At 38.6% G+C, this 26,083-nt stretch overlaps 1 long non-coding RNA gene across 1 annotated transcript; it reads right to left on the bottom strand.

Moving 5' to 3' along the window:
- Positions 1-226: 226 nt before the first annotated feature.
- Positions 227-13,085, bottom strand: LOC149774765 (uncharacterized). The gene is made up of 3 exons (XR_016416734.1): positions 12,948-13,085; positions 6,260-6,373; positions 227-3,295 (listed from the first exon to the last, which is right to left on the bottom strand). It is a non-coding gene; the product is annotated as an uncharacterized LOC149774765 (long non-coding RNA).
- Between the last annotated feature and the right edge of the window lie 12,998 nt (positions 13,086-26,083).

The following is a 26,083-nucleotide window of genomic DNA, read 5'->3' as shown; positions in this document are numbered from 1 at the left end:
TGTTTGTAAAAGTAGGCAACACATGTTATGACAAGACTGAAAATAAGAGAGGGCCCAGTCTAAAATTAGCAATGCACCGGGCGACAGACTATTCAATTTTTTAGTATTACTATTCAAACTCTGTGTTCGAAGTATACCAAACTCAAACCATCTGAGTGTTCAATGTATCCAACTTAAAGTATCCATCTGTGTTCAAAGTATCCCAAGCTTAAAGTATCTGTGCAAGTTTCCAAAGTATCCCAAGCTTAAAGTATCCATCTGTGTTCAAAGTATCCCAAGCTTAAAGTATCCATCATTGTTCATAGTATCCCAAGCATAAAGCATCTGTATGAGTGTTCAAAGTATCCCAAGCTTATGAATCAATTAAATTCCTGTTTCCATCAAGTATTGAATGTGTGTGATATTTCAGTTGTTTAAATTAAGGCACTTTATCACTGGGATATAATGCATGCTTAGATGTTTTTCAACAAACTTTAAACACTGATGCCAAGGTGTCCCTGCTGAAAGAATCAAAGTTCTGCAATGTCAATTGTTTTATGCTGTTTGAGTTCTTTAGTAATCCAATCACAATCCATTCACATCTTTAATCCTTTCTCAATTACTTCTGATCACATACAATATAATCCAAACATTATGTTACTTTCTCTATAATCAGAAATCAAAGGGCCATGCTCACATAAGCCAATTCACAGTTACACGATCACAGGAATCCTTGCTATTAATAAAAATCAGTAATCACATGGTATGAAGAAAATACAATTTTATGTTCCTGAATCTGTTTAATAATCATTCTGTCTACACAGAAGATTTCAAGGAGCTATTGGAGGAATGGGAGATAACCCTCATCTCAGGAGGAAAGCCCTCTTGACCAGGATGTTCACATGTATGCAAATAGTGCTTTCATTTTATAGTGAGTAGAGTTATTTCCCTTGTTCCTCCCAAGCAATATTAAGGCCACAATAAACAAAGCCTTCATTGATACCTATAATAAAACAAATGTATTCCAGATGTAAACTGGAGTAAATTTACATACATACAATTTCCATTATCTTTCTGAAAGGATATACAATGACTACAGATATGATAGAAAATCAGTACATGATGGTGATTGATGCCCTTCCATCTTTAATTAAAGACAGAGATAAAATAATGTCAATTGATTTTTTAAACAATGGCTTGCAAATATAGCCTTTGCAACCAAAAAAAATTAATATGAAGTAACATACGTCAAATATTAGTTTTAGAATTCAGGAAATTGTTTACACTACACCAGTCTCTGAAAGACGATGACATGATACTCAAATGAACTTTAACTTAAAGTAACAAGAGTCATCTGTTCTAACTTATGTTTTCTAAAGGAACCAGTCTGTAACTTATGTAAAGACGTAAGCAGGACATATTCTTTGCTGGAGTACTCCTATATTTTTATACTACTTATGCTACACTTTGTTTCCATGGTAACATAAAAAATACAAAATGCAGAAATTCAAAGTAATAAAAGTCTATGCACCTTGCTTGACATGTGTCATAAGCTTGGGTCAAATCTCTTTAACAGTCTGAGAGCTGGGTTTAGGAAATGAAAGTGTTTATTGACAGAAGCACAGAGGTGGACAAAATGGCTGCCTCCCCCCCACCCACCCACAACCTCTCTATCACATACAGAGGGAATGGTTTGCCTTTTGGTTTGAAACCCACATTCAACACATTAATCGCTATATCATGCAGTGAAAAAATGGCCTTTCCCAATGACACACTGAGGCATCCAATCAGGGCTGGCCTGGAGGTATAGTGAACCTGTACCCCTGGACTAAGAGTCTGGTAGTCTAGCGACTGAGCTAATGCGGTGCCCTACCAGGGGATAACAAAATATTAATTAATTTCCTAAAGGAAAGTAAATGAACATAGCAAGACGACTCATTTACTCATGCATGAGTTAGAGCTCATTCTGCAAAGTCTGCATAGTGCTGGTTACCCTGTGTCACTGGTATCAAACGAATGATATTAGGACTGTGAAAAAATAGATATTCAAGTGAAATTAAAGTACATAAAATATACAGAAACTAAAGTTTCATTATCTAAATAGGAAAAATTCAGAGAACAAATATTAAGAACTTACTGTTCATCCCATTTTCTATTTCTGGTAATATATAGTGTTATATATAATGCAACTACAAACCTATGTACCAAAAAAATAGCATCCTGTTTTCAGCTTTATCTGTATTTGGTAACATTAGCAAGATGTGAGGTTTAAAGCTCCACCCTATCTGCGGAAGGTGCACACAGTGTTTTCCAAGTCCATACTTCACCTCACTTATCATCATTATCGTCACTCTTATTACCATTCAATAACATTAGATGGATTGCATGGATTGAAACTAAAAGAAACTAACTGCATACAGTTTGATTTTCAACATTTATGATAAAATATATCCTAATCACAGACCCACCCTCAATAAACCTTTGCTTTTCAAATGCAATATACTATGGGGCCAGCTGTTTGTTTGTTTTATGGTTTTTTAATATACTTTCAACAAGTTTAGTCATATCGCTATGATATCTCCATCATGCCGCAGACATGTAGCATCATGTCCCACCCAGTCACATTATCCTGACACCAAGCCAGCCAGTCCTAACACTAACCTCTTAATGTTTAGCACCATATGTGACAGCTGCTGCTAACATTTCTATAGGTCACTGATGTGACTCAACTGGCGTTCAAACCCAAGACCTCTCATATCCAGAGCAGACATGCTAACTAATTAGGCCACTGGTGTGGTGGGACCATCTGTGTTTCATTGCAGTGTCAAAAAAATTTCCTCAGGTGATGATCAACAACACATGAATGTGTGCTAACAATGAAAGAGAGACTTGTATGCTGAAATTTCTTGTTTTTTTTTAAAGTACCTAATATGTCATATTTCTTTTGTATAAGGCACACATTTTAAGAGATAAACATATATTGAAAAAAACTTCAAGCAAAAACATTCAACCTGAAGCAATGAATATTTATAAATAATAAGAGTGAACACATAACTAATAGCTTAATATATGCAAATAATTATAGTGAACATATAGAAATAATAACTGTGAATATCTATTAATAATATCTAATATTATCTATAAATAATAATTGGATGTGCATGTAATTCAAATGTTATCTAAATTTAACTTTAGTTAACTTACCAGGCAGACTACCTTCTCAGCTAACTTATAACCTAGAAATTTCCACAACTCCTACAGTCAATCATTTCGAACTTTGATGTACACGTTTCCATGAATACTCCAACTATGATTTCTGAAACAATGAAATCAGACAATAAATGTTGAAACAGTGAGAACTATGTTGGTGCTTATGATAATATGACAAATCAGATTAAATAGGCACAGCGAACAATATCCTTCTCCTTTTCTAAGCTATTTTTAACAGCACCAGTCCTAACACACCCATCCTAAAACAACACTTTGATGGGATGGATTAAACTTCTAAGGTCTATTGCGAACATCCATAACTTAATATTTTGTGACATCACACATAACTTTGTGACAATACAATTGAGTCTGTGATATCACACATGACTTTGTAACACTAGACATGACTTTGTAACATAACACATGACTTTGTGACATTATACATGACTTTGTAACATCACATCTGATTTTGTGACATCACACATGCCTGGTAACATCACACATGACTTTATGACATCACATCTGACTTTGTGACATCACACATGAATGCATCCACAAACGAATACATGACTGGTCAAGATCATTTTGCCCCTGCCTTTACTTTGCCAAGAAGAAAGAAAGTCATGCGTAAGGCATTATTATCTTATAACACACTCATTCAGAAAGCCTGTAGTACTCTCATTCTCTCCTTTTCTTCAGGCCCTTCTGAAAACACATGGAGATTTTCCCATTGGGAACAATACAAAGAGAAGCAAAAATAACCTCTTGCATGTTTTACATATAGGAGCTAAATTCCAAGACAGTCGATCCTGCTTTATTTAGAGACCCCTCTTATAATAAAACCATATTGTAGCAGGAAGTGGCCATAATAAGAGAGGTGGCCTTTCTAGCAGGAAATCACTCAGGTGTGATTAATAACTAAACACAAAGTATTAACGTCATTTACCAATCACATGCATGTCATGGAATCCATGTAATAAAACATTAAAGACAAATAACATGTCATGGAATCCATGTAATAAAACTTGTATTAAAGGCAAGTAAAAGGTCAAGGAATCCATGTAATAAAACTTATATTAAAGTAAGTACCATGTCAAGGAAACCACGTGATTAAACAAATTACAGGCAAGTACCATGTCGAGGAATCTATGTAATAAAATTTACATTAAAAGCAATTACCATGCACATTGGAGTCTGCCAGAGTTGAATTTGAACTTCTCCTGGTTTACAGGCAAATGATGTTGCCTAGCTCAGGATGGTTATAAAGTATGAAATTGTAGAAAGACAGGTGGAAATTCTTTCAGTAATGTGAAGATCCCTGGCCCATTCAAGCCATTGTTAGAAATCACCTAAACGGCACTTTATTTGTGACTCAACCTCATCGGTAGTAGTGTGTTTTGGATATACATTTAAACATTTAAGTTTCAAAAATATACTTAAAACTGACTTAAGAGTAAAAAATATTTGCACTTTTAACTAAATGTAGTATGACTCCATTGTAAATTATAATGTCTGTAATGTTAGATATTGTGGATGAGACTTAAGTACTACATCTTACGTTTTCAAGCTCTATAAACTTTTGTTGAGACCACAATATCCAGATGTAAAAACATAATAACTTAAATTCTACATACCCTTATTTTGTAAAGAAGCCATGGCAACAAAATTGCACTGCCCAAATAAACAATTATTCTCGGGAAAGCAAAACAATGTAGCACGTTGAGTGCTGGATCAGTTACACAATATTGTGTCCTATGTCCCCTAAATTTTGACCATGCATGCAATTTTTCATCAATAGAAGAAAACAAATAATCCATAAATATGCCTACATCTTGTTACTTGTGGGTTTCCATCCATGTCTCTGTTGATACCAGCAATAGTCATAGTTGTTCTATTTTTAAACAATTGATATGAAAACATCAACAATGTTTAAGGTATTGGGTAAGAAATGTAATTCTAGCTCTAGTGTGGAAGAAACCTCAGCCAATGAGATGTAAGATCATATCATTCTTTAAGAATATCATTGTATAAGACAATGATGATGTCCTGTATATGTTTAACAAGCTGAATAAAAATAATGTCAATAAATTATGAGAACATCTGTTTAATATGCATAGATCATACATACTGTAACATCAAACTCACTCAACATCCTAATCATGTTAATGACAATCTAATAAGTGTGATCAGATATCAGATTAGAAGTATAACTGCTAGAACCTTGACAATATCAGCTAATCAGATCACATCATTGATATGCATGGCGGTCCTTCATAAAAAACTTCACTGAAGTCATGATATAATCTTTCATACGACATCAATCAAAATCAGGTATACAAGAAAATGAAGCCTCTATACTGTTCACAAGTGAGTGTTGATGGATGGATGCATGATACATAACTGAAAACGGACAAGAATTAAATTCCAAATCATAAGCATTTTCAACCACTATAATTAAGTCATCAAGGCAATTTACAGCATGGGTTTTGAAAGTATCTTTTTGTCATCAACTTTAAAGTGGGAATCGTACCAAAACTTTTAGCCAAAGATGTAACTACTGGCTTGAGGACTATTAGTTTTAAATATTGCCTATCTCATAATGTTGGAATAATACAAAATACCTTGGTTTAAGATCTGACTTCTAAATAAAGGAACACTGGTTTTCAATACAGCCTATCCATGCTGAATGATAACCTACAGAATCTATAACTTTCTTTAGTCAGTAAATCTTGAACGTTTTACAAATAGATTACAATACTGTGGTAATTCAAATCCTTCATTTTCTATTTCACACATTAGGAAAGCTCTTTTTATTCTATCTCTTTGATCATTCCAAATGAAATTATAAAAGATCTTTTAAATGTCTGGACAAAAATAATTAATACATTCAAAACAGTATCAAGCAGATAGAAAAGTACTGACATGGCTACAGGTTTAATAATGTACACTTCTAAAAACAGACAGACTTCTTGGACCAATTAAGAATAATTTTTATAACTGCTCAAGATTTCTGAATAAAGAAAAGTGTTTAAAAGTAATATAATTATGAAGTATTCAAACAATTTTATACCTAATACTTTAAATTGTCCAGTTCCATTCCAATAAGCTTCCCATGGGATAGCAGTTCTCTACTGCAACCCTCACTGGCTCCTAGCTGTGCAACCTCTGACAGGTTTTAAGTAGTCTGGAAGAGAGCAATCTGCAGATAGTGCCATGACCAGTAGTGCATGTTCAAGATATAGTCTGGTGCCATCTGAAATTGTATCAGTACCATCAGCATACTGACTTATATTGGTATCTGCCTCAGATAAATGAATTCCTCCAATATGTGGGTTTACATTAACTGCTGTGTCAAGGATGTTTAGACAATGAATGAACAGACCGTGAGAGAGGAGATCTCCTTGCTGTACTCCATACTCTATGCAATAATGGACAAAATGCATCATTACTTATGCAGCTGGATATACTAGAACATAAGATTTAGACCCACTTGAATAATTCATTTCCGAATCAGGCAACATTATTTCTATCTACTATTGAAAGATCAAGTGCCATTGCAATGGAAATAGGCCTGTTCAAAATTCTGAAAACAATAGTATAAATGGAACCTTCACTTTTCTGTATATTTCATGGTATCATGAACAAGTCATGCATATTCTTCATTATCTATTTTTATGAAGACTGAATGCCAATTTCTAGTATACAATCTTTAAGACTACAAATTATTTGTTTCTGTGTGAATACAGCTGAGAGTCAAAAGCATAGTTTAAAGACAGGATACAAATGAATGGAGATTTTGCCATAATAGCTTATTAAACTTAACTGTAAAATCATTAATGCCTGGAGATTTATTATTTCATATATTTTTTCTATCACTGAAACATTTGACCCAAAAAAACTAATTCATTGTTCAATCTCCTTAAATATTTATTATTTATTTTGTTTGCATTAGCTTCTGAACTCAAATGTATGGTGAAGAAAATTGTTGGCTCATTCCAATTGCCTACAATAATGGAAGAAATATTATTAGTGTATATCATTTTACTTTCAATATGTGTTCAAAATATTTTATAAACGTTTGGTCTAGAATGTGCAACTTAAGTGAAACATTTGTTTTGACAGTTATATCCCAACTCATGTAGCTGCCATTGTCACTGAAAAGAGATTATCATGCACATTGAATTCAAGTGTGCTGCAAACAAATACTGCAACCTCTCTATTGGCATAGGATTCATTTTAAGTAAAATAGCATCTGTAGACCGACTCTGCATTTTTATCACTTGAATATCTATCTACAATACATATAATACCAATATCAGCGCAACTGCAAAATAGAATAAATGTTCTTTGACAAGATCTTTTTTTGAACTCAAATGTATGCAACGTGACAACAAATTCCAATACATTTACTAGGTCTGTTAAGCAAGACGACAAAGTATCAAGCTACACATTTTTGTAAATAACAGAAGGTCTCTTGCACTTAGTTAATTCATACAGAGTTGTTTTCACACACATTCAATAATACTGCAACTAATCAATGGTTAAACACACGACTTTGCCTCCCAACAAACTTAAAATTTTCACAGTAGAAAGCAGTTCAATTTATGCAAAAGTGTATACTGGTATATAATCACTTCTATTTATCAGCAGTGAAACTAAATGTAGAAATTCATCCCTACAGTATTCTCATACCATCCCATTTGTTTGTACCCCACTACCCATTTGAAAGACAGAAGACATCAAGGATTTAAATGATACATAAAACTTTATCATTTCTTTCACTGATTTATCATTTCTAACCTGACTGTCACCAGGGGGTCTCAAACACTGTCAGCTTGTTGGTGTTTTGAATCAAACAGGAGTTTCTTTGGAACACAAGAATCATATTTGCGTGGGCCAGTCTATGGTTTCAAGCAGCAGATGTGATGTAGTTCACTGTCTTTGAAAATCTCAATAATGTCAGTAAACTTTGGATTTACATATCTTTGAATGCATTTATATAAGAGTTCCTCTTATTTGTTGTTCAGTTTGTTTTGGAAATATCATAACTAGACACTGCAAATATTGGTTGCTAAATACAGTGATTCTGAGAAAGACTATTCTAAATATCTGAAATGGACAGCAAGCAGTCTGGCTGCTTGTTTACATCAGGAGCTTCCGTTAGCACTGAAATGAAAATAATCTGACAGTATTAGGTACCCCTAGGCGACAATCAGGTTAGAATTATAAATCAATGAATGAAATGGATAATTTTTTGAAGCCTTTCATTTTTAAAATCGGCTGAGGGTTACAAAAAAGTGTGAGGTTATACAAATACTATAGTTATTGGGTGTGTGTGTGATTTTTAATGTTGCTTTAACAATTTTCAGTCATATCACAACGATGTCTGCAGTGTGGCAGTTTATAGTGATGTCTAACACTGGGGTATCATACCGCAGACATGTAGCAATGTGTCCCACCCAGTCACATTATCCTGACACCAGGCCGACCAATCCTAACACTAACCTCTTAATGCTGAGCGCCAAGCGAGGCAGCTGTAAGTTACATTTTTATTTGTCTTTGGTATGACTCAGCCGGATCGAACCCATGATCTCCCTTATCCGAAGCGGATGCTCTAACCACTAGGCCACTGGAGCAGTTTCTACAGTTATTCTTGCTGAGAAACAACTCAGTTGTGTAGTATAGTGTATCTGACATTACTTGTGACTGATCCCTAAGCCATGTGAAGTATGGACATGAATCTGACGTTACTTGTGACTGATCCCTAAGCCATGTGCAATATGGACATGAATCTGACATTACTTGTGACTGATTCCTAAGCCACGTGCAATATGGACATGAATCTGACATTACTTGTGACTGATCCCTAAGCCACGTGCAATATGGACATGAATCAAACATTACTTGTGACTGATCTGTAAGCCATGTGCAGTACGGACATGAATCAAACATTACTTGTGACTGATCCCTAAGCCATGTGCAATATGGAGATGAATCTGACATTACTTGTGACTGATCACTAAGCCATGTGCAGTATGGACATGAATTTGGATCATCCATCATCCCATATGTCATAAAATATATTTTTCATGTAACAACTCTAGCAAGTAAATGGTAGTTCCCACTTTAAATAGAAAGTCTTAATATACATGTAACTGTGATAAGCTACAATGAAGGATAAAGGGATACTGGTACTAAATGACTTTGTGCTGAAGAAGATGACATATAATAAACAGATTCAATTTATTATTAATTGTACCACCCTTATGTCCCTGTTCAAATATAGTTATCTCTATTACATTAGGAAAATTATCAGACACAAAAAGAAAACATTAAAATCTTGTATAGTAGTTAATTTCTCTCTCCATTTCAGTTTTGTGTATATGTATTTATGGGCAGCTTGCTATCCCTCCAAATCTACAGAACTGGTTGGGGCTTTAGCAATGTACTCTCCTATGTCCAAATGCCAAAGGCTTTTATATTTTTAAGATACTGCCATCCTTCATTATTATTGTATCACCCACCAGATAAAATAATTTTGAATCAAGGTTTCTCTTCTCCCCCTGTTCAGCCGTTGTCATTATTATTTATTTTTCCTTCCTTTTTCCAAAATTTGGTGCTTGGGCTTTCACTCCCCTTCCTTCAGGCATAAGATCAAATTTGGACTGGTTTCCTTGCCTTGTTTCCCCTGAATGGGATGGAGAAATATATTTTATCTGATAAAAAATAAATTTTAGTTAAAACTGACTTTAATTTTGCTTGGAGTCTGAATTGTAAATTTAAAATGGCGGTTGGGGGTTCATTATTTACACAGAGCAATTCCTGACATTGATTGTTATTGTGCAGCATGACAATCTTATAGTGTTTGTCAGGAGGACATAGGTGACAATTAGTTTTCCTATATAGTCTCTATATCTGTTTCTCAGTACTGAACTTTCCACTGTGTCCAAATCATAATAATCATATGCCAATCTAAAATACCTTCAAAGATGAATTGACAGTGAAGTTATTGTCATAGGTTATCTGGCATTTCTTTGACAGACTTGACGTGAACATGGCAACATGCAATGGATCACAAATTTCACTTCCAGATCATCACCAATCCCTGATTACTCACTGTGCACTGTCACTGAATTACACACAGACAACCGCACCATAATGCTAAAATTCTTCAGAATAAACAATTACTTTTAGATTGATACCAATAATGCCTAAGGACAACTCTTATATCACCACCAATGTTAGTGGAAAAAAATGTTCAAATAATAGACTGCATCTACATTTGTGGGTACTGAATCAGAAGTTATAAATGTGTCCCAAGTCCTTACAGACCAAACTACTTCTGAACAAGTTTAGTCAAACTTTTATATTTGCATGCTGACCACTCCAGTGGCCTAAGTGGTTTGAGTGTCTGTCTCAGATGTGGGAGGTCACAGGTCTGAACTCTGGCCGTGCAATATAAAGGCTTATAAAAATGGTACTAGCAGCAGCCATGCGTGGCACTCTGCTTTGAAATGTTAGTGTTAGGACTGGTCGGCCTGGTATCAACATGATGCCATATGTCTGCAGCATGAAGCCCCAGTACTAGACATCACTATAAACTGCCACAATGCAGACATCATTGCAATATAACTCAAATTTTAAAAGATATGTTAAAAATCACAAAATACAACACATATTTGCATGACACACCTATTTCGACTCTACACACAAAGTCTTTTTGAATATCACACCAAAGATCATGACATCTGTCAGAAAGTGTCTAGTGCTGGTGCTGCACTGTGTGCAAGTTTTGGTCCAAGTGCTCTTGCGAACCAAAAGTAATTTTTCCATATCTTCCTTAATTGCAGGAATTTCTGTGTAGTAAGAACTTAATTGTACATGTAATACAAGATATGTAAGTTAATTCTATCTGAAAATATATTTGGAATATAAAAAGATTGATAAATTAAATTTTAATTGAAACTTAAATAAACATTCAAATTTAGAAAACTAAATTTTAATGAAAAATTAAATTTTCATACAAATTTTTAAATCCAAACTGACAATCTTTTTAGACAGAAAAATTGTCTAATGAAGGTTGTTTAAAACAAGTGGTAGCTTCGGTCTGTACAATACGAAACAATCTGTCTTGAGGTAATAAAGCAAGACAGTTCAAATTGATTTTTCCAGCAAATTGCAATATGCCTATTCAAATGCATATAAGTGTACACATTAAAGAAACAATTACATGTGCTATGTTCCACATTTATTGTGTCGGGTACTTTGCCAGTTGTTTGTATAAATAATAGAGCACTCAAATTTCCCATTTTGATGGGACGAGTACTATATTTGTTTTTTGGTGTGACTTCTTACTGCCTAAACAGTGGAACTGTGTAACATGTTCTCTTGGTTAAAGGGTTGATATGAACATTCAACAAAATGAAACTATCTTAACACTTTCTTCAATATTAGTATGGTATTATTCATTTCATTCACGAAGCATACTTTAACTTAATCCAATTTCAGGATTCCTGGGTCCACAGCATTCCAGCCAACTGAACTTGTGTGAGAATCTGAATTTATTACAAAGAGGACAAAAGAGTAATTTAAGCATAACTAAAGCAGTATGACTTAGTGAAAAAGTGCTGATATAATATTTCTGAACACTTGGCCTCTCATTTCCCTGTCAGTCGATCAAGAAACACACTACACAACGATGCTACTTTGGCAGTAATATGTCGCACCCAAACACAAAGATCTGAGGAGACATCTTATATTGTAGGACTACCCCCAAATGCCTGCGTTTGTATGTAAAGTGCAAACGTTTTGTCTTGCACAGTGCTGAAAACATCAGATAGCCTGATGCCTGGGGCCCCTTTAATTTTAGTTCGGGCCCGTTCTGTATTCCCAGTGAGATGCCCATCGGGCTTGTCGAAAAAAATAAGTTTGCCTGAGGAAACTTTGATTGCACCGATGAAATAAGTAAATGTACTTTCTAGATGTTAACATACATGCCTTAATACAGTGCAATCTAAATCAGATTACCACTGTCCTATGTGAAATTGAGATCTGATTTTAATCAAATGGAAGCTTTGCTGCAAATATGTTTTTGCACTCCCAGACCCCTTGACACGGTCATGTTTCTAGAAAACACAATTGTTAGTAATCTTAAAAAAAATATATAAAAATTCAGTATATTCCTGTTACATGTGCTATGTATAAACACTGAACTGATATCAAACTGATAGCAGTTTAAATAGCGGCAATTTTTTTTTTGGGGGGGGTAGGAAGGGGAACACATAGTGGTCAGGCATGAAATTTTATGGATGAAGGCCAAGACATCATTAAAGGTAAAATTGGGGAAGGCAACTATTGCCCCCCACCCCTTGCCCCAATGTGCAAGCTAACAATTGGGATGCACCATTTCTCCCTGTGAAACACTTTATTTTCCCCCAGGATACGCCCCCATTTTTATATTCCAGTTAGCTGTGGCTAAACTACATAATAGCTAAGGGACAGACTTAAGTACACAAGCATAAGGCCAGTGTGACTAATTAACATTTAATCCTTATCACTGCATTCATCTTGTGAAAAGGATTGCCTTTGGGACATACTTTAAAGAAACCATGTGATATAGTGTGTGTATATAAGCACCAGCAACTGATTGGCAAATAAACGATGCCATATTTTGTTTTAACTTCATTTTGACAGTTCAAATCTGCAGTCACAAATTACCATACATGTGGCAACTGTTTTTCCCTCGTTTCATATCCCACCTGATTTCCTTAGGTTTAACTCTTAACACATTAACCCCTGGAGCTTTTTGTCATTTTCGCCTGAAAATCGAGTAGGAAACACATTTTGAAAGCTATTTCTGAATAGACTCGAAAACACCAAACCCCCGGTCATCTTTCAATAACATACTGCCTATTTGTGTTAGAAACATCGGTTTTCATTGGCTATTTGACTCGCGTATGAGCAGAAGGGTAAAAGTTAGAGTTCTTTTTTTTCTTTTTTTTTTTTTTTTTTGCTAAACGGAGCCATGATATTTGTATGGAGACCACTCTTTATTCCAAATGCCCATCTTATCCTACGTTTTTGCAAAGACTCATCTGGTTGTTTGCAGTTCATACTGGTTTAGATCTGAGACCAAAAAGTATAAAATCCGGACACAAAATCCGATTCCGACCACGGGGGAATTTTGGGTAGAAAAAAGTCGGGTCCAAAAAATGAGTTTTTTTATCTGTATTTTGTAGTGCAACTAGATATTCCAGATTATTTGGTATCATTGTAGAGCTACATTTGTCTAACTTTTAATAATACCACCCACGTTAGTGTATCATGCATGACCATGACGCTACAGAGCTCGGCAGTAGGCTACTACCTCCTGCCCTGTTAAGTCATCGCTAATGTGTTAAGGCATGCAATAATGTTTACTAAATATTTTTTTTACTATGAACAAGTTTTTTGGGGGCACATATGCTGCATGGTATATTTTGTGGAATAGCGGAGAACTCGCCCCTTGGAGAACTCGCCCTGGGATAACTCGCCCCATGGAGAACCCGCCGTTGGAGAACTCATCCCAGGTTTCAGAAGAAGTCGCCCCATGGTGGTCGGAGAAGTCGCCCCACTTCGCCTGGTGAAGTCACCACAAGGATCATTTATATTAATTCTGAGATGTCGCCACATGGTTGTTAAGGCTTTATTTATTGTTGTTTTTCTTCAACTTAATAACTTCATGACATGGACCTCTATAAGCCGAAATCGACTTTATTGGCGATGACCGTCAATAAGCCAAAGGGTTATAATATCATCTCTCTAACTGAACAATTTAATCTGATTGTTCATTGAGATTTGCTAACCATTGACGAATGATACTTGAACTCGATAAAAAGCATCACTGACGCTTACTCAGAAAATGCGGTTGCTACTGAGTTCATCATCATGGCTAATGTGCAGAATTCGGACGGTTTCTGAAAGCTCACTTGTACTACGCCCATCAATTAGTTGATTTCTTTTTTGTCAGTGTTCGTAATTGTATTAATTCTCAATAAAACAAACTATTTAAAGTTGAACGAGAAGTTTAAAAAATATTTTACTACTAAATTGCCGATGCAAAATAAACAAGATCACGTTATTTTATTAACACCAGGATCACGCTTACTAGCGGGATTTTGTTACATTTAATGCATATTTGAACTGCTCGACGTACTTGGGACATAATGAGAAGATCATCTTTAAAAACAAATTTAAATGTCACATTTAAATCCTGGACTAAACTGAATAATATTTCACATGGTCCGAATCAGCTTGGAAGTTTGGAGAATCAGCCAGGAATCTGGGCCGATTCAGTCAGCAATTTGTACAGATTCAGCCTGGTCCGAGTTTGAGAGTAATTACCACATAAATGAAAAATGTTAGTATATTAGATGTATCAATCACGAAAGTTTAAAGTTATATTTGTTTTTTAAAAAATTCTCGTGGTAATCCGGTGTGTGTTGTTATAGGAAATTTAACTCTTGTATATGAACACACAGACTTTCAATTATAAGTGATTTATTTTTCTTTTATCAACATCACTCAAACAAGATGAATGCAGAATGGGAAGGAAGGGTTTATTATACAACGGGTGGAAAACAGTCTTGTAAGTAAGTGAGGAAGAAAAATGCATATTCATCCGATTCAGTTACATACAAAATCAAAGGTGCATAATAAATTGATGTTGGAAACACTGAACGAAAAAGCGTAAACATGTCTTAGTAGTGAAGTGGGCCACCTTAGCGACAATGCGAATTAGCATTACAGAACCCCCCCCCCCCGGGCCACTTTAGCGACAATGGAAATTTAACATGGCGAAAAATCGTGGGCCACTTTAGCGACAAGGGGAATTAACATGGGAAGAAATCGTGGGTCACTCTAGCGTCAAGGGGAATTTAACATGGGAATAGAGTTTGGGCTTGTCTAGGGACAAGGGGAATTGAACATGGGATTTTTTTTTTTTTAAAAAAAAAATTAAAAAAGGGGTATGCAATTGAAAAGCCATTCTCTTTTCGAGAAATATGCGTAGCCCTGAAAAGGGCCTTTGGTTTTTCTTCTTCTTCTTCTTCTTCTTCTTCTTCTTCTTCTGCTTCTAATTTCTTCTTTTTCTCAACCAACTTCTTATTTTCTCTCCTACACTCTTTCTCTTCTTTTCTTTCTTTTTTTTCTCCTCCTCTTCTTTCTTCTCTTCCTCCTCTTCTTTCTTCCTCTTCTCATTTTCTTCTTCTTTTTCAATTTTTTCATTCCATTTTCTTATTCTTATCCTTTCCTCTTCATCCTCCTTCTCCTCCTTTATCTCTTTCATGACACCACTTATTATGTCCTTTACTTTTTTTTACGTTATTAATTTCCATCTTTACACGATGGGGACTATAGGAATAGTGGTCTTCATTGAGTCTTACTAACATCTGCTCCATCATTCCTAAACTGTCTAAAGCCTCTTGTAATTTTTCCATTTTGTCCAGTTGGTTCGAAGCCATCTTCTTTGTAGAATGGTTTGAACGACGAATGCTGTGAATTCTTATACGAAAAGCCCGGGCGTGAAGGAAAACATCCCCTTAAAACATAAAATTAATCTTACCTAGATCATGACCCAACAACGCGCGGACGTGAAGGAAAACATCCCCCTACTTTTCTCATTTCGTATAATAGTAGTGAAGGGGGGTAGATTAGCGACAATGGGAATTAGCATTAAAAACACCCTTGGGTCAGATTAGCGACAAGGGAAATTTAACATGGAGAAAAATCGTGGGTCAGATTAGCGACAAGGGAAATTAACATGGGAATAAATCGTGGGTCAGATTAGCGACAAGGGAAATTAACATGGAGAAAAATCGTGGGTCAGATTAGCGAAACGGGAAATTTAACATGGAGAAAAATCGTGGGTCAGATTAGCGACAAGGGAAATTAACATGGGAATAAATCGTGGGTCAGATTAGCGACAAGGGAAATTAACATGGAGAAAAATCGTGGGTCAGATTAGCGACAAGGGAAATTTAACATGGGAATAAATTGTGGGTTAATATACGTACAAGGGGAATTGAACATGGGATTTTTTTTTTTTAATTTGTTTTTTAAAAAAAAGGGGTAGGCAATGGAAAGGCTATCTCTTTTAGAGAAATATGGGGGCCCTGAAAAGGGCCTTTGGTTTTTCTTCTTCTTCTTCTTTTAACTTCTTAACTTCTTCCACCATCCTCTTATTTTGTCCATCATTCCTTTCTTCTTTTTCTTTTCTGTTTCCGGCAGCCAGTCCGGGTGGCCCATGGCCCGGAACTTCTCTTGGATTTTCATCCAGTTTGTGTTCAGTTTTTCGAATTCATCCTTTTTTTTCTATTTTCTTCTTCTTTTCTTTCCTTTGACCACTTTTCTTTGATCTTCTCGACCTCTTCGGTCAGCACATTCCTCATTAGTTCTTCAGCTTTCTTAAGTTTTTCTAACCCCCACTTCGCGAAACACCAATCTGTCCATTCTACAATGTCTTCTAGAAAGCACCTTGCACTCGTCACATGATCTATCGCTTCTTTTAACTTACCCACTTTGACATACGGTGGGTTAATTAAACCTCTGATTCTCTTCTCCTCATCCTCTATCATTTCTTTTACAATATTTACGGATAAGTGGAGGCTGGTTACTTGTCTTGAGACGAAGTCTTTTGTCACTGCATACCTCCATTCCTGTTCAACCCTTTCCACTACACTCAATCCATCGACCATCAAATACCAACTTCCCATAAGATCGTTGTACAAAGCTGAAGCTGCTGGCATCTTCTTGTTTGCTTATTCCGTAGAATGGGTTCCAATGGCCAACACTGTTAGTTTTATACTGAAAGCGCGTACGTGAAGGAAAACATCCCCCTAAAACATAAAATTGATCTTACCTAGATCATGACCCAACAACGCGCGGACGTGAAGGAAAACATCCCCTACTTTCTCATTTCATGTAATAAAACCCTAACTATACTCTTCACATACGCTAAGAAACAATAAATAAACCCATAATCTACTATTCACACAAACATACCTGAGTTCTTATAAACACTAACACACCAACACATACCCTCACACAATAAAAAAAGAGTTATTGTTTATATTCACACTACTCTACCTACACACATTGGCAAATTTATAGTTATTTCTTTTCTAGAGTATTAGGTAGCCCTGAAAAGGGCTGTTTGTTTTTTTTTTTTTTTGAACTCCAGATGCACCTATCTAATGGTTGCACCTTCCAGGCCTGGCGCCACACACGCATCTTTGACTCCAGTCTCTTTTTACTTTTTGTCTTGAGAGTGCAGAGGCGGGATGATTCGCTTCAGCACCCCAATCCTCTGTCTCGGGAATATTGTATGACATCCTCTCTCCTATTTTCTTTTCCTCTTCTTCCCTCTCTCTTCTCTCCACCTCTTCCTTCTTTATTCTTGCTTCTTCTACGATAGCCTCCGCTGATAGTTCGTTTACTATGCGCCTGGCATATTCCAGGTGCATCTGGAGTTCTAACAGTTTCACAATTCTGGTGTTCATTCTTCTGGCGGTGTTGATCAATCAACAAGGGTAGCTAGACTGCCCAGCGAGTTTCAATTTATACTGAAAGCGCGGACGTGAAGGAAAACATCCCCTAAAAACATAAAATCGATCTTACCTAGATCATGACCAAAAAACAACAACGCGCGGACCTAAAAGAAACACTCACTCACTTTTTATGCTACCCATCACTATTTTAAATTTTTTTATAAATCACTTCAATAGACTATCCACATACGCAAAGCAATCCAATCTAACTCCAAATATACACCTCGAACACCAAAAAAGACATCATTTTAATCTACTATCCACACCAACTTACGTGAGCACTTACAAACACAAACACACAAACACATACCCTCACATTTTTATAAAAGAGTTAGTGTTTATTTTCACACTACTCTACCTACACACATTGGCAAATCGATCGTTATTTCTTTTCTAGACTATTGGGGTAGCCCTGAAAAGGGCTGTTGTTTTGTTTGCTATGGCATTCTTTTTTAGTTTCTAAGAATGCGATGTCCTCTGAGGATAGATTTTCTGGCGATAGGTCTGCTTCTTCGGAAAGAGAAGAAGAACTCTTTGGTGTCGATACGGCAATCGACAAAGCCTCTGTCAGCTTCAGGTTGCTGCTGTTGTTGCTGTTGTTGCTGCTGTTGCTGCTGTCTCTGAAGTCTGTACTTCTCTGTCCATTCTTCTTTTTCCCTGTTCATTTCTTCTCTGAAGAGCTCTTCTATCAGGTCTTCAGTGATTTTTAACATTCTCACATTCTCTATTTCTTCTGGCTTCGGTATCAGACTGTGTCTGACCCTATGCAAATTCACGTAGGCTTCGTTGAGCTTAGCTAGTTTGGAGCACATCTTCTTAGGAGGATGAGTCGACAATGGATGGTTAGACTGGAAACAACCCAGGTTCTTAAAGTCAAAGCGCGGACGTGAAGGAAAACATCCCCCGCACGGTTTTCGAGCCGCAACGTTCAGTGAGTGTCATGAGAGGGATAGTAAGAAATGAAAGAGCATCAATCCAACATTCTTATAGCTAAACAAAGGACAAAGGCTTTTTTTCAAAACACAACATTTTTATTCAAAAATCACTTAACACTAAACAACAACTCTAACATTTTTTAATAATAATCCAACACTATAACATCAAACAATTTTTCAAATCACAAACATTTTTTCTCAATTAACAATCTACTTTAAACAGGGCTGACAACGTTGTGAATGAAATTGTGATTTCCACTGTTGGAAATCATTAGGCCATTGATGGACACTACGTTTCCTAGCTTGAGACAAAAGATAAGCATAATGGTCACAAAACCATCGATCTACTTTCACATCGTTTCTAGCAGAATAACGACGATCAAAATGAGTCACTAAATGTTCTAAGGAATAGCCCAGGCTGCGATGATGCAGAAAATACACACAGTACTGTCCACACACCAAGGAATCTGTGCCTTGTAATTTCACATTATTGAATCGGGTGGTTTGAGCATTTCTTCTCATAAAGTCGATGATATCGTCTTCCAAAGGGGGCAATCCGTACGAATCGAAATATTCCACACATCCTTCTTGAGGAAAGTAGACGGCTACCCAGTGGGTTCCTGGGAGATGACTGTCGTCCGTGTTGATCACGTAAGCTTGATGGTCTTTAGGTTTGCGATGAGGGAGTTCATCTTTAGCACAGACGACAGGATTCCAAGAAGCCGTATACGAACTGTGGTTCAAAAGGTAATAAAGTTCCCAGGTATCCATTTGTGTTGTTTTCTTCTTCACAGGTAATAATAAGTCGTCAATTCGATCCTGACTTTTTGCTTGAAAATGTCTGACGAATAAACGGTTATTCGTTCTGTTTCCTCACTCTGATTCAGGAGAGCTTCGATACGATGGATCTCTTGAGTGGTTAATGGTGGACAAGAATGTTCACGCAAGTCTTTATACCACTGGTGCAACACGTCTTCGTTCGAGATGAGACTCCAAGCTTCGTCCAGATACTCGTCCAATTTTTCTTCTTGACTTAACATCAGGCATTTATCGTGTTGAATTTGACTGGGATGATCGTTTTGACATCCATAGCAATTTTTCTTGATCAATTCCGTCATTTTGTAGACCAAGTGTTTGGCAAAACAGGAGACTAAATGGGCTTCTTGTTCTGGCCATCTCGATTTCATCATGATCACTTCTTCTTTTTCCACGGTCTCCTCACATTCCATCTTTAAAGTTTCTCCACTAGGTAAAGAGGGATAACAGTCTTCCATGGCTTCTAATAATCTAGAATGACTTCTCTCAAACTGTTGATTTCTATGGTATTATCGAATTCGGCATACAGGATGACGTTCACTGTCGCTGGTAGTTCTTTTGCCAGCTGAAGTTCCACACGAATCTGGCCAGATTGTATAGGGTGGAAATGTCCCTCGTCACTGCCTTGGTCTGGAGTGAAATCGAAAGCCCACAAAGCATAGCCTCCTGCATAATCTTCGTACTCAATGCCGTGACTGGTGTTGGTTCCTAACTGGCCGGTGGCTTCGTACAGGGACAAGTACGATCTCAAGTAATTCATCTTCTTCTCACTAAAGTCAGGTTCGAAAGGTCGGGTACACAAGGTCTTGCCATCACAACTGACTTCGATTTTCTTCACGTTGAAGTGTTGAAAGTTGAAAGGATTTTCAGGGAAGGCTCCGTTGAAGGCTGAATTCGACACCATACCAAGGATTAAACGTTTGGGTAACTGTCCTTGAAACAGATGATCTTCGATCATAGAATGCTGTCCAGCAGGAATGGTGAACGTTTTCACTTCCACACGTCGGATGGGATACTTGACGGTCGTTCTGCACAACGTCTGACTGATGTCGTTACCTACTTTGGGTAACACTTCTACGCGTCGTACGTAGAGTTTGGCCTCTTCGATTTTGCTTTTAGGAGCCTTACCAGCCTCAGCCTGCAAATGGAAAGCGGCACTGCTGCGATTCAGTCTCAAGCGGACATTGACCCCGTTCAGTAAATATTTCTCTTGCAACCACATGTCCAAATGCAAACGATCCATCAGTTCTAAACTCCTCTTGTTTAAGATTTCGCTTGCTCTTGCCTCAAAGCCGGAATTGGTTCCATCCAATGCGTCGAACTTGTTCGCTACGTCAGGTACCCACAGCACACAGGCATTGAGATGACTATCCTTGGCATCTATTCCGTACGTCAAGAGATTTTCCAGGTAGGCACGGTAAGGGTAAGTATCCATGCTGCTGCTGATTAGTTTGTTATTCAAGTACAAATCCACTGAGCTGAACAAGGAATGCATGAAATTGTTGACGGGAGCTATTTGTTCAGCGTCATCTACTTCACCACCATCCTTATCTAGAACTTGGACTTTTAAGTACAAGTAACTGCTATTCAGATCGATGTAATCTTCGGTCTGTCCTTTGATTTCAAACTCGATGGGAGCGGAATCGGTCAATGAGGAGACGGGGTGAAATTCCACCCATTGGGATTCTTGCATGGTCATCATGGTAGGGGGCATGGCAAACAGATCCAGTTCCGTCTTGGAACAAGCGCAAGACTCTCGGTGCATCATTTTTTTGTCTCTTTCTCAATAATCGAAAACGTCTAAGTCTCGAACGGTTCTTCTTTTCTTGGCCTTTCTCGCTTGAAGTCTGGTGAAAGGGTGTTTTCTTCGTCGTCTCTTTCTGCCTTGTCCTTGCTGAATGCCTGACTCGGTAGCGTGCAGGGCATTTATAGGTGTGTCTCGGCGACCCAAAATGTCTTTGCCCGTTTGCAGCAAGACATTTTTGCCTGCCCTCATGAAGGCTTCTTTAGGGTTTTGTTTGTCGATGATGACATTTTGGAGAAATTCTTTGCCTTGCGTCAGTGCCGCATCTTTCAAGGCGTGCAATCCGCGTGTCACCATCGGTTTCAACACCGGGGCCACCGAACGAAAGGCCGATTTTAACATGTCTCCTAAACCGTGTCCTCGCTGTCGTGCAACCCCTCGGTATACTGGATACATGACTTACGAGTCGTGAGAAAACCGTTTTCGAAAATGGAGTTTCACCGTGACTTTTCCTTTGGTGAATGGAATATTTTGTCCCAAATCTCCTTTTATAGCAATGTTGACCGTGTCCAAATACGACTTGCTGACGGGTAAATAATGAGGATTGACAAATTCCGGGTGGACGTGGTAAGTGTTTCCACCTTCCTCGTCAGTGACCGTGGCAGAATTTACTTTGAAAGGAATGACACGCAGTAACGGCACGGAGGTGTGTCCCACCACGTTGTACTCCACCACATCGGAGTACACGAAGATCAAATTCAGTCCTTGGTTCAGTTCTACCGGGTAACGAAAATACCTTGCAAAATGCATGTCGTTGTCAATGTCTGCCATTTTAATTTTTTTGGTGTCCGTATCCGTGACCATTTTGAGGTCTCCACCCAAAATGTCATACAATTCAGGGCAAAATTTAATACGTATACTTCTTTCGTCACTTTCAAATCTGATGAGTAGACGGTGAGACAGTTTGTGGTACTCGATGGTGACACGTTTTTTTGCTGTGGTCATAACTTTGTCAAAGGTTGCATAGAATTTGTCAGCGATGGCTTCCACCAGATGTTGACCACTAAAATAATGGCCTGGGTTAATTTTAAAGCGATAAACGAAAAGAGGAGGAGAAGAGTCACTGCTGCGGGGTAATAGGTCCTTTGCAAAATGTGAGTTATGTTGAGGACTGCCCGTCATCTTTTGCTGCAGTGCTGGGTCCAAAATTTCGACGTCAAAAGTGTTTTGACCTTCAGTGATGTTTTGGATTTGTGTAGGGTGAATCATTTCTACCAAAGCCACTTCCCAATGGGCTTCGTGATCTAAGGGGATGGCCTGAGGTAATTTGGCCGTGTAACAGCACAACCTGTTGTGGGGAAACACCTCCATGGAACTGTCACTGGGTAAGGTTAAGTAAAATTGGTTTTGGTGACTCATAATTCCAGAGTTCTGTGGCTGTCCGAGGGGTTACTGGACGTCAGAGGCGTGTCTCCGTCTAAAATGGGGTTCTGGTTGTGATTGAAGTGGTGACTGGCACTGGCACTGGACACAAGGTTCCCGGGGTTCCCGTTCGAGGTGAATTTCAGGGAGGGATTAGGAAGCAGGTAACCGATGCAACTGCTCAATAAAATGGTCCACAATTGTTTGTCTCCTTGTTGCAAACTCAAATTGGCGATGGCTGCCCCGATGACACAATACACCACGAAGATTTGGCAGAAAAAGACGATTTGCGTTTTAGGCACACGTTCTCCACACCACACCCACAAGGGTTGTTTTTGTAAATCTTGCACAGAAGAACTGGGTGAAGAAGGAGTGGTCGACGTAGCTGCGTCTGTTGTGTGAAAGGGCATGATGGTCACTTCTTTTTATAGTCGATGACTTGCGATGCGTCGATCCAAGAATCGAAACTGGGTGGATATCCTTTCCAACGTACTTTGACTTCTTTGACACGTCGTTTGCCCACTTTACGGGTTCTGCGTTCGAGAATGCTTTCGATGTCGTACACGTCGTCTTCTTTTTTGGTGACACGTTGTAACTCGGGTAAATAAAACGTTCCTTTGAGTACTTCTCCGTTCATGTCTTCCAATTTATAGACGGCAGGATGACGACCATGCACTCGTCCAGTGACGCGAAACAATTCGGTCGTCCAGTTAGGTAAGTAACCTTTGTCAAAAGTGCGTTTGGTTTTGCCAATGCGCACCCAATCTCCTACGGTCAACTCTCCACTTTTCTTGGGGACAGCCCTCGTCGGGGACGTACCGAACAGACGCTCAAACACCAGCACTTCGTTGTCGGGAGTCACGTCTTGCGGGGCACGTCCGATGCTTCGATGGTAAGATTGGTTGTACGCTTGCACCAGGTGCGGTAAGATTTCGATGTACTTCAGAGTGTGGTGATGCGTAAAATATTTCCACATGCGTTCTTTCAAAGTGCGTTGAAAACGTTCCACGATGCTGGCTTTGGTTTCGGGATTCTCGGTGGTAAAAAAATGAATGTCACGTTTCTTTAATTCTTTTTGGAAAGCTTGGTTCAGAAATTCGGTGCCTTTGTCCGTTTGCCATCGAAGAGGGTGACGACCGCTTTGTTTCAACACCCGTTGCAGGGCTCGCACTAACTCGCTGCTCGATTTGGAAGTCAAGGGCACGACCCAGGCAAATTTGGAAAAGACGTCGATGACACAAAACAAATATTTGTAGCCACGATTGTAGCTGGCCAAATGAGAGACATCGGCTAAATCGGCTTGCCATTGATGATCGATGCCTTCCACTCGGGTGCGACTTCTGGCAAACTTGCTTCGAATGGGTTTGTGTAAAGTGTAGGTAGCTTGTTCTTGTAACCATCGTTGCACTTGAGGTAAACGGAGACTTTTCAGTCGAGTTTTGGCAGCACGATACAATTTTTGAACTCCTGCGTAACCTGCAGGATGAGAGGGATCGTAGTAAATGCTGGCTAAGACTTTTTCCATTTTTTATTTTTTTGTGTTGGTTGGTGTGTTAATAAGTCACCCACTCTTCGGTGATGCTACTTTGGGTGGGACGAAAGGGTGGTTTGGAAACGGATTTACGTGTCCGATGGGCTACGGGAGTAGAAGTCGAAGGTAGTGGTGGTGGTGGTGGTGGTGGAGGAGGCAATGGAATGGCTTTGGTCTTCTTTTCTTTTTTCACTTCTGGTTTCCCTTCTTTCTTTTTCACTTCTGTCGAAGGAGGAGTGGACATCATCTTTTTAACCCAAGCTTTCATTTCTTCTCGTTGGGGTGTAGGGGACGGGGTCAACAAGGATGCTGCAATCTTACTCGAAATGGGAGCTGCTGACGGTGTTTGAAACACTTCTCGCATCTCTTCTTCCTCAGGTCTTCGTGGGGTAGCATCTCTGGTGATCCCTGGGGATGGTAGTAGTAGTGGTGGTGGTGGTAATGATGATGGTGCTGGACTTTTCATCAAGGTCTTAAAATCTTTCAGAGTGGGTAGAGCTGTTTCGTCTAAAGCTTTCTGGTGAAAGAGTTGCAGTCGTTGCAAGAGTTGACCGTACTTTTGAGATTTTTCTGTTTCGGACAAATCTTGGCGATCCATCAAGGACTGCAATTCGTGTTGTAACTGGGACATCTCGCTCAAATTGGGATTGGGAGGTAAATGCGGGGTGCGTTGTTCTTGCCACCGATGGTATTCCATCCATCGTTTGTAAGGCACTAAAGCTAGTTTTTGTCCTTCCATGGGGTTGTCAGCGGTCGATTCTGAGATCTTGGGACTTCCGAGGGCCTTTTTATCTTGCTCCCACCAGTCCTCCCAACATGGTTCCCAAGACTCCTTTCAGTATGGGGCCTAACAAGAGAGGCAAAATGCCTCCACGTTGGACCAACATCTTCTTTTTTTGACGAATGGGAATTTTCTTTTGAACCATTTTCCGAAGAACGTGACGATGTTTGCCTAAGCATTGTTTCTGGTGTTTGGACAAAGGGATCGTACCTTTCAAAACGTTCAAACAACATTCGCACACGGTATCGATGACCTCTTTGGAGGCCGTTTGAATGAGTTTTTTTCGTAGGGGTGGAGAAGCTTTGGACAGGACAGATAACATGTCCCCATGTTTGGCTAAACGTGGCGGCAGTCCTTTCCTTTTCTTTCCTTGGGGTTTTCTGGAGGGTGACATCTTTGAGTCTTCAGGAGCACCAAAAAACACTGATACCCTACTTGGTCACAGGCCCTTTTTATACTGGAACGCGTTGCCACTGATTGTCTTTACGTCGTATTAGTTTGAGGACAGGCATGACACGTCGTGCAGGGGTACGCAACGGACTAAATCGAGCCAGTTCTTGCTTGGACAAATCCAGTAAACTTTGTAACATGCCCGATCTTTCATGGACTTTGATTTTGGGAGAAGGTACTTTGTGAGCAGCAGCCACTGCCGCTAAATTGGAGGGTCCTGCTACTGGGGAAGTTCTTTTGGGGGTCATCAACGGAGAAGTTCTTGGTGTGATCAACGTCTCCAAGTACTCTTCAATTCTGGGTGTCATCAACGGAGAAGTGGATAAACGTGAGGCTGTCAGAGACGCAGTCACCGCCGTGGCAGGTCGTGGTTTGCGAGTGTAAGGTTGCGTCCTGGCCGAGGTGCCTCTCTTGCGACTAGTTTTCTTCTGTGGACTTTTCTTTTTCTGGGGACTTTTTCTCTGTTTCTTTTTCTGGGGGCTTCTTTTCTTTTTCCGGGGTGGTGGTGGTGTCTGGTCAGAGGAGGGTCCTGCCACTGGAGAAGTTATTCTTCTTGGGGACCTGGTCTTTTTCTTTTTCTTCTTGGGGCTTCGTTGGACTTTTGTCTTGGGGATAACTTTGGGGGCATTA

This window comes from Sinohyriopsis cumingii, unplaced genomic scaffold (genome assembly GCF_028554795.1).
Source record: "Sinohyriopsis cumingii isolate HCF-2022 unplaced genomic scaffold, ASM2855479v2 utg000160l, whole genome shotgun sequence".
Classification (NCBI taxonomy): domain Eukaryota; kingdom Metazoa; phylum Mollusca; class Bivalvia; order Unionida; family Unionidae; genus Sinohyriopsis; species Sinohyriopsis cumingii.
The sequence above is the reverse complement of the archived record's forward strand: the minus strand, read 5'-3'. Positions and strand labels throughout refer to the sequence as shown.